This window comes from Zea mays, chromosome 5 (assembly GCF_902167145.1).
Source record: "Zea mays cultivar B73 chromosome 5, Zm-B73-REFERENCE-NAM-5.0, whole genome shotgun sequence".
Classification (NCBI taxonomy): domain Eukaryota; kingdom Viridiplantae; phylum Streptophyta; class Magnoliopsida; order Poales; family Poaceae; genus Zea; species Zea mays.
In genome coordinates this window covers 82,786,938-82,796,395 of record NC_050100.1, presented here as the reverse complement: position 1 = coordinate 82,796,395, position 9,458 = coordinate 82,786,938, and the positions used below count along the sequence as shown (strand labels likewise).

The 9,458-nt window shown below is 53.5% G+C and overlaps 1 pseudogene; it reads right to left on the bottom strand.

Annotated features, from left to right (window-relative positions):
* Positions 1–6,407: 6,407 nt before the first annotated feature.
* On the bottom strand, positions 6,408–9,175 carry LOC103626628 (anthranilate synthase beta subunit 1, chloroplastic-like; annotated as a pseudogene).
* Positions 9,176–9,458: the final 283 nt, after the last annotated feature.

Below are 9,458 nucleotides of genomic sequence, written 5' to 3'. Positions count from 1 at the left end.
CCGGGGGCTTCTTGCACCTGCTGGTCGCCATCGACAAATTCTCCAAGTGGATCGAGGTCCGACCCCTAACCAGCATCAGGTCCGAGCAGGCGGTGGCGTTCTTCACCAACAACATCCATCGCTTTGGGGTCCCGAACTCCATCATCACCGACAATGGCACCTAGTTCACTAGGAAGAAGTTTCTGGACTTCTGCGAGGACCACCACATCCGTGTGGACTGGGCCACCGTAGCTCACCCCATGACGAATGGGCAGGTGGAGCATGCCAACGGTATGATTCTGCAGGGACTTAAACCGAGGATCTACAACGACCTCAACAAGTTCGGCAAGCGATGGATGAAAGAGCTACCCTCGGTGGTCTGGAGTCTGAGGACGACGCCAAGCCGAGCCACAGGTTTCTCGCCGTTCTTTCTAGTCTATGGGGCCGAGGCTATCTTGCCCACAGACTTAGAATACGGTTCCCCGAGGACAAAGGCATACGACAACCGAAGCAACCAGACCAGCCGAGCAGACTCACTGGACCAGCTCGAAGAGGCTCGGGACGTGGCCTTACTACACTCGGCGCGGTATCAGCAGTCTCTACGACGCTACCATGCCCGAGGGGTTCGACCCCGAGGCTTCAAGGTGGGAGACTTGGTACTTCGGCTGCGGCAAGACGCCCGAGGGCGCCACAAGCTTACTCCTCCCTGGGAAGGGCCGTTCATCATCGCCAAGATTTTGAAGCCCGGAACATACAAGCTGGCCAACGATCAAGGCGAGGTCTACAGCAATGCTTGGAACATCCGACAACTACGTCGCTTTTACCCTTAAGATGTTTTCAAATCGTTCATATACCTAGTTTTCTATACATACACAAATAAAGTCTAACCGTCAAGGAAGGGTCAGCCTTGCCTCGGCAAAGCCAGACCCTCCCTCGGGGACTAGAAGGGGGAACCCCCTCTGCTTCAAAATTTTCCTCGGAAAAAGTCATTTTGCCAGAACATCTTTCGCGCTTTTCGACAGCTTCGATAGTGGGATCCTGAAAACGACGAGAGTACACGTAAGCGGCAAGGCCGACCGAGCCGAGGGACTCCTACGCCTCCGGGATACGGATACCTCACTCATCACCTTCCGTGATAAGTAACTCACGCTCGAATAAGCGATTCTGCTGCGGTACAAGTCCTAACGCTCGAAAACTTTTCTGCCAGAACGATTTTTGTGCCTTCTTGACTATATCGGTAACAGAATCCTACGGACGAGTAAGAGTGCACATAAGCGGCAAGGCCGACCGAGCCGAGGGACTCCTATGCCTCCGAGATATGGATACCTCACTCATCACCTTACGCGAAAAGTAACTCTCGCTCGGATAAGCGATTCTGCTACCGACGAACAAGTCCTGATACTCGAAACAAGACGAAAGGAAACACAACTTTATAACACGACAATAATATGTTTGGGCCTCAGCGGCCGCGAAAAACATAAGCATACTACAGACAAACTGTTCCTGCAGGTTCAGACATCGACAGAGGCAGAGGCGGACGCAGTACACAGGCACCACAGGCCACGGCCTGGGCTGCCTCGCGCGTCTGTATGGAGCATGTATTTGACCCCAGTTCAAAAAAGGATGCAAAGCCCAGGCTACCGCAGGCCTGCACCGCAGCACTGGCTCACAGCCTAGGCTGCCATAAAATCCTGGGTCCGCCACTGGACAGAGGGAGCAGCAGCACCCTCGGCGTCGTTTCCACTTTCGGCGAGATCTGGCCCGGCCTCGGACGGCGACACGGCCGGAAGGATCTCCACCTCGAAGGAGGACACCAGCACCACGCTTGGGCCATCGTAGCCAGGGTCTCCGCAAGGGTCCCGACCCGAGCAGACACCTCGACCGGCCGCTCCGTAGCCTCAGCCAGTTGTCCCCCGAGGACATCACCCCGGCTCACGGCCTCGACAGCGTGACTCCGAGGTTGGTCCCGCTCACGGATGACCTAGCCAGGCTCCAGCCGCCGCCGCTGCACCTCCTCGGCCTGGGAAGCCACCCGCTCCTGGGCCGACGAAGCCTCTTTTTGAGCCGACTCCGCTTCTGTCCACGCTGACACCGCAGCCTCCGGCTCCAGCTCATCGCAGAGCGGCCGAAGGTTCTCAAACTGAGCAAGGGAAGCCTTGAGCGGCAAGGTCAACCGAGCCGAGGGACTCCTACGCCTCCGGGATACGGATACCTCACTCGTCACCTTCCGCGCAGGGAAACTCACACTCGGTTAAGCGGTTCAGCTAGCCGACAGGCGAGTCCTGGTGCTCGAAATGAGGAAGAAACACGGCTTCACGCCAAAATACCTAGATGTTCAGGCCCCGACAGCCACAATGAACATACACCCACACTCAGGGTGCCATTACAAACGGAACTCTGGTTCCACTCCTACGGGTATGAACAACCTCCACACCAGAGGGCCTGTGGGACAACAAACTCTAGGTGGCTGCCACCACCTCAGCACCGACAACGGCAGCCACCTGCCCACCAACACCGCACCAGCAAGCGGCGGCCGCCCCAAAGCGCACTGGTAGGTCCTCACTCCCGTTCTCGCCACGAGAACGAGAACGGGACCGTCCCAGAACACGAGTACCGCCCTCACGGCGTACGACGTGTTGTGCAGCCGGTGGCGCAGGGAGGGCCTGGACGTGGCTGGCCCGCACACGGCGCAACCGACACCCATGTGGCGGACGGGCAGCCACGCTTCGCCCCAGCGGTGGGAGGTGGCACCGGAAGCAGCGCCAGAGCCGCTCAGACCGGGGAGCCAGACACGTGGCAACTGCCAGCTCCCCGGACAGCGAACGCCCCTCTCCCCCGATCGCTGAGGGAAGGAGCGGGCCGCTGCTCACGCGGAGGCAGGCCCCGACCTGCCCCGCCCTCCTCCCCAGCAAGGATGATGAAGATCCTTGAAGCTGAGGGCGGGGCAGAGGCTGCAGCCCGGCTTGCTTCTCCCCACCATCGAACTGGTGGTCATCATCCTAGATGACCATTGGTGAGGGAATGCAGCCGGGCTGCATGATGAAAATCCTTGAAGCCGAGCGATGGCTGAAAGGTGCTAACCCCGCGAGGTCGCGCTCCTCCAACGGCAGCAAGACGAAGGCAACGCGGGTGCTCCCCATCCGGGGGCTCGGAAGGTGGAAGGGCACGATGCATGAGGGGAGTACGAAGGCATGGCTACCGCCCGGGGGATCGACCCCCTTTTTAAAGGCAGCTCTCCCTACTCGCATCCTCAAGCGTCATGGACAAAGTCTTCACCGACGTGCTCCAGGGTCCTCCCCCTACGACATGGGGGCTGGGTCCCACGCGTCATGCAAGCTGCCCCGAAACGGAAGAAGCCAAACCGCCACACGCGGAGCGTGTAACCGCCCCGCGGTTACAAGTACTCCTCCATCCTCGCCGAAAACCAGCGGTCGAAAGGGCGGACCGCCATGCAGGTGGCGTACAACCGCACCGCGGGGGCGCACCCCTTCGGCTTCGTCGCATCCAGCATGGAGGCCCAGGCCCACACGTCATGTAACCGGCGCGCCAGTTACTACGTGCAAGCAACCGCACCGCCACTTTCGCCAATGCCGCACATTCTCGACTGCGGAACCGGTGCCGTGACTTGAGGCAACCCTGCGCGTGGCCCAATAGTGCCAATCGAGCACATCGATCACGGGTCAGTCAGCCGCAGGAGGAGGCGCGACGGTTGATATGGCCAAAAGTGGACCGGCAGTAATGGCGGCAGCAGGCGAGCGGAAGCGGCAGTCAAATCGTCTACAAGCTCACGTCCCCTCCTGGAGCAGCAGGGGAGCCCTCTCCCACGGCGTGAAGACGACGCGCCCGTGTTCCGTTCCTCGAACGGCTCGCACACGCGACCGCCCCACGAACCGCCCGTCCCGTCGCATTAACTCCTCGGCAGGGCAAGCAACACCTTTGGCAGGCGAAGCGGCATCGTTTCACCTCCGCCATGATGACCGCGTCAAAAAAGGTGCGCCACGCCATTTAAATTCATATCCTTTTCCTCTTCCCCTTTCTCTCTCTTGCTACAGGGACCGGGAAAGGGGATATTTCGAAAGGGATCCTTCTCCGTGAAGGAAGCGGGCCTCGAGCCCTCCTACTGATCAGGGGTTCGAAGGCTGGCCCCTCGAAAGGGTTCGACAGCCGCCTCAAAGCACTCGGGCTCCGCACCCACTACTGATCAGGGGTTCGAAGGCTGGCCCCTCAGAAGGGTTCGACAGCCGCCCCAGAGCACGCAGAGCGAGGGATGACTCTGGGTACGTCCGTTACATGGTCGAGGCTCGGGCTATGCTCCCGAGGTACCCTAGGACATTTCCGAGACCAGCAGGAGCGATTTTGTAACGGAATCCCATCAGAGGGAGGCATGGAGCCCTCGGACCTTATCGAACGGGTCCGGGTCCGGCAAATCACCTGCAGGTACTTTTGGAGCGCGCCTCTGGGCCACTAGCCGACCCTTATCGAACAGGGCACGAGCGTCCACTCGGATCACCCGTTAGCAACTCACTGGAGACACCATGTTCGGCGCCCTCCGAGGGCAACATGGCGCTTTCCCCCCTTCCTCCTTGCGGAAAGGCGACAAAGGGGCGTATGATAAAAGTCGAGACAGTCCTTGATCGTCCTCTCGCTCCGTGCAGAGGCTCGGGGGCTGCTCCCGCAAACCCGGCTACGGCCAAACCGTTGACAGCGTCAACAAACCAGCCTGAAAACTCGGAACCTGACCATGCACCCGGGCTACAATCAAGTCGCATGAGGGAACAACCAGACCGGTCGAGGCATCACGAAAGACATTAAGACCTCAGAGGAGTCAAACCACTCCTCCGAGGCCTCGAGGGCTACACCCGGCGGGTGCGCTTGCGCGCACCCACTGGAACAAAGTGTAACCGAGAAAGGCCGGTCCCCTCGCAAAAAAGTGCGGCAAAGCCTCCAAGCGAGTACCATCACTCCCTTTGAGGCTCGGGGGCTACTGTCGGGTACCGTAATTAGGGGTAACCCCAACACTCTTAAACACGGCTGGTAACCACCATCAGCACAAGTTGTAGAGACTGATGGGTACGATTCAGGTCAAGGCTTCGTCTGCTCAAGGGACGCGATCTCGCCCCGCCCGAGCCCAGCCTCGGGCGGGAACAGTAGTCCTAGACGAATTCTCGCCTCGCCCAAGGGCCTCTTCAAGCAACGGACGCACCCTCGACTCGCCCGAACCCCAGCTCGGGCAGGCTTCGTCGTGAAGCAACCTTGGCCAAATCGCATCACCAATCGACTGTATCGCAGGCGCATTCAATGCGAGGATCGCCTGACGCCTTATCCTGACACACGTGCCTCAGTCGGCAAGGTCGAAGTGACCGCAGTCACTTCGCCCTTCCACTGACCGACCTAACAGGAAAACAGCATCGCTCGCCCTGCTCCGACTGCTGTGCCACCCGCCAGAGTGAGGCTGGCAACAACCAAGTTCAGCCTCAGGCGCAACAGGAAGCTCCGCCTCACCCGACCCCAGGGCTCGGCCTCAACCTCGGCCTCGAAAGGAGGACTCTGCCTCGCCCGACCCTAGGGCTCGGCCTCAACCTCGGCCTCGGAAGGAGGACTCTGCCTCGCCCGACCCCAAGGCTCGGCCTCAGCCTCGGCCTCAGAGGGTGGTCTCCGCCTCGCCCGACCCCATGGCTCGGCCTCAACCTCGACCTCGGGAGGAATCGCGTCCTCGCCCGACCCCAGCCTCGGCCTCAGGAGGAGTCTCCGCCTCGCCCGACCTTGGGCTCGGACCGACCACGCCATAGGGGATACATCATTACCCTACCCCTAGCTAGCTCAGGCTATGGGGGAACAAGACCGATGTCCCATCCAGGCTCGCCCCGGTAACAAGTAATGATGGCTCCCTGCGTGCGTCCATGACGACGGTGGTTCTCAGCCCCCTACGGAAGCAAGGAGACGTCAGTAAGATCCCAGCAGCCCCGACAGCTGTGCTTCTATAGGGCTCAAGCGCTCCTCCGACGGCCACGATACCGCGTACACAGGGCTCTAGCACCTCTCCAACAGCCACGTTGGCATGTACACAGGGCTCAGGCACCTCTCTGCCGGACACATTAGCGCATAGCTACACCCCCATTGTACACCTGGACCCTCTCCTTGCATCTATAAAAGGAAGGTCCAGGGCCCTCATGCGAGAGGGTCGCGCGGGAGGACGGGCTGACGAACAGGCTCACTCTCTCCCCCTCGCGAACGCTTGTAACCCCTACTACGAGCGCATCCCCCTGGCGCAGGATAACACGAGCCGTGTTTTCCCCCTTGTGTTCCATCTCGCGCCAACCCATCTGGGCTGGGACACGTAGCGACAATTTTACTCATCGGTCCAGGGACCCCCCCGGGGTCGAAACGTCGACACTATAAAATGAAACCACCTGTCGCGTCTACCTCCCCTATGAACGCTGCTTCTCCAGTTCCTCAATGAATATGATGAAGTTGAGGATGATTTTCTTGCCTTCAGGGGTGATGATGCTCTCCGGGTGGAATTGGACACCCTAAAAAATATCTACGGTTAGCAACCACTATAATACAAGTCCAGAACTCCAAGGAGAACATCCTTGACAGTGGCTCCGAACGCCAGCATAGGTATCCAATGGGAACGGGGTGGTACAAAACATTGGGAAACAGAGGCACCTGGATGTGTTTGTACTTCTTGTGGCAAGCAACCATGATAAGTCCATCTGCAGTCCATGCAGTAGCCTCCAAAGCATCATGTGGGAAGGTTTCTTGCTCAATGACCAAGTTGTGGACCTCGCGACAGTAAAAGGGCTGTCCATGGAAGCAAAGAGTGCCAAGGCGGCGTCAACTCGAAAGGCTTTACTCGGGAGTACGCACCATAAACTGAATTATGTAACTGGCATTGAATTCTGACAGAGGTCTTATAAGTGAAATGGTATATGTTACCATCTCCTTCATTAACTCAGGTAAGGAAACACTTCTTTAAAGAAATACTAAGAGGTTAGGAACTTCTCATACTAAAAAAAGCAGAAATAAGAGGTTACCAAACAAAACAACATTCAGATGATTCAACGGTTGAGAAATTAAATCATACTGAATATTTGTTTTCTTGAAAGCAGAGCTAAAGGAATTAAACCATATTTTGGCAAGCCATTGAACAATGCCTTTCCTAATTCCTCATCGTAATAAACTGGAGAGCTTTTCCCATGCATCACTCCAGAAGGAGCACAAATTATCTTTTCTGCATATTCATGTCATAAATGTTTGAGGGACAAAAGCAAAGGCCATTAAAAAAACTAGCGACCTAGTATGAATATAAATGCTACCTCCAAATGCCTCTCCAATGCATTACAGACCCATGCAAACTCAAAAAATTGGGATGGTTGGGCCTAATTCAAGAACAGTCTCCAATGATATTCCTGAATCTTGTGGTTCACCTAAAGAACACATATGAAAGTATTTTATTACACCCAGAAGCTTAAACACTTGTGATATTCAATAAGATCAAACTTACTAGGTCCTGGAGAAATAAGTATTCCCCTTGGGTTCTTCCTATAATAAATGAAAAGGGAGCATGTTCAACAAACTGAGATTAGTTGAAACAAAGTATAACGGTATTTTTTTCTATTTGGTATTGGGAAAAATACAAAGCAGCTATATCAAAATTTGAAAATGTTCTCAGGTATCTTATTACACTGGTTGTTGTTCTTGGATTTGAAATTTCTATTAGAGTTGTTGTCTGGAACTCTAGATAGCATGTTGTGGTAAGAGCAGCTGATGATAAGATAATATATATGTTGCTCATGTAAAGGACAAGTGTAGAACAAAAAGGTCTCGACTTATAGTGAGTTCGTTTTCCCACTGTTCTGTAATCATTCAGTTGGTTTGACCACGGTTGAAGGAATCTGATACTGCTACCCAGACATGAGGCATGCAAACTAACAAGACTCATACAAGCGCGGAACAGTGTGCTCATGGGGCACAAGGATAACACATGCTCAAGTCTTAACATATTTGGCTTCCAAACAAATTTTCTCCAGACCCCAAGGAAATATAAGATCCGATCAGATATGTGTCGATGCTCATCCCAGCGTACTCCCGTTGCTACGCACGGGCACACACCTAGTACATACATATGTGTAATTTGTGATGAACTCTTTGTTGCCTCTAATAATACCAACAATAATGTAATTCTATGTTGTATTAGGTTATTTCCATTCATGCAGTCACGATTAAAGACGTTTTGTTTATCTTTTTGTGACCTAAAGTGGCTTAGAGGTAGGGCTAGTAATGGATCATGATCCAAATATTTCTTCACAATTTGCTAACGCCATAAATTATTTTTAGTCCAAAAACGAATAGAAAATAGGGTCTGATCCTAATTCGATCTTGACATTTTATAGTGTCAATTTAGAGCTCATTGTCACCCCTACTTTAGGGGCACACCACATGTCCTCTGTACCTCGACGGATGTTGGGGACTTGTTCTCAAATGCTATGAATCAAGAACAAGGCAACATGAAATGTTAAATGTCAAAGCCCTTCGTCCTTTGAGTCATTATTTCCCTTCGGATATAATGAATTTAGGACGAAGGTTATAAAGGACATGCCTTCATGACCATGATGAGAAGTGAAGAACATTCATACAAAGTACAGAAAGTAATATGATCTTTTATAAAGATTATTATTAATCTATTTCCATTTATCTTATTTGTATAGACAATATTAAATTGCAAATGTACCTTCGGCTTGAAGGAGTAAAAATACAAGTGTGACGTCAAAAGCGAATGCCAAGTTAGCGTGAACAGTACGGGAGTACTGTTCATCTATTTATAGGCACGGGACGCAGCCCGTGTAAAATTATATTAGTGCCCTTTATATTTATCAACAACTCTACGGTAATTCTTCAGGGTCTGATTCGGCTTTTCATCTTCAAGTCGGTTCCCCTTTTCTACTGTCATGCCAAAGCTTATCTGCGCATAGCTTCGTAATGATCTTTTCCTTCGTCACAATCGTCTTCCGTCCCACTCAAGCTTCGTCTTGACCATAATCTTATATACTCGTAATCCAATTCCGAAGATACCTGCTCACACATTTCACTTGGAAAACATTGTTAAATCATGTTTTTGAGGACCTTCGAAAGCCGAAGGCCCCCAACAGTAGCCCCTCACAATATTAATTTGCTGTACTGATAAATTCATATTGCGGTATGGACGAAGGCCTTAAGCCGAAGGTCCGAAAAAACACCTTCCCTTTGCTAGAATAGCAATCAGTCTTTGACAAGCGGGACCCTCCAGTTTTCAACGCTCTGGGCGTATAAATAAGAGCTCATCCCGAGTTATTTGGTACGCTCTCTTGCCAACCGTTTTTACTCACCCAACCTTTGGCCTACACGCAACAACACTTGCTTGGCCTTTTAGATTCTAAAGCTTCGGTTTAGAGAGCGCTTTTCAGCGTTTGCAAAGATGTCTGAAGGTAAAAAAGTTG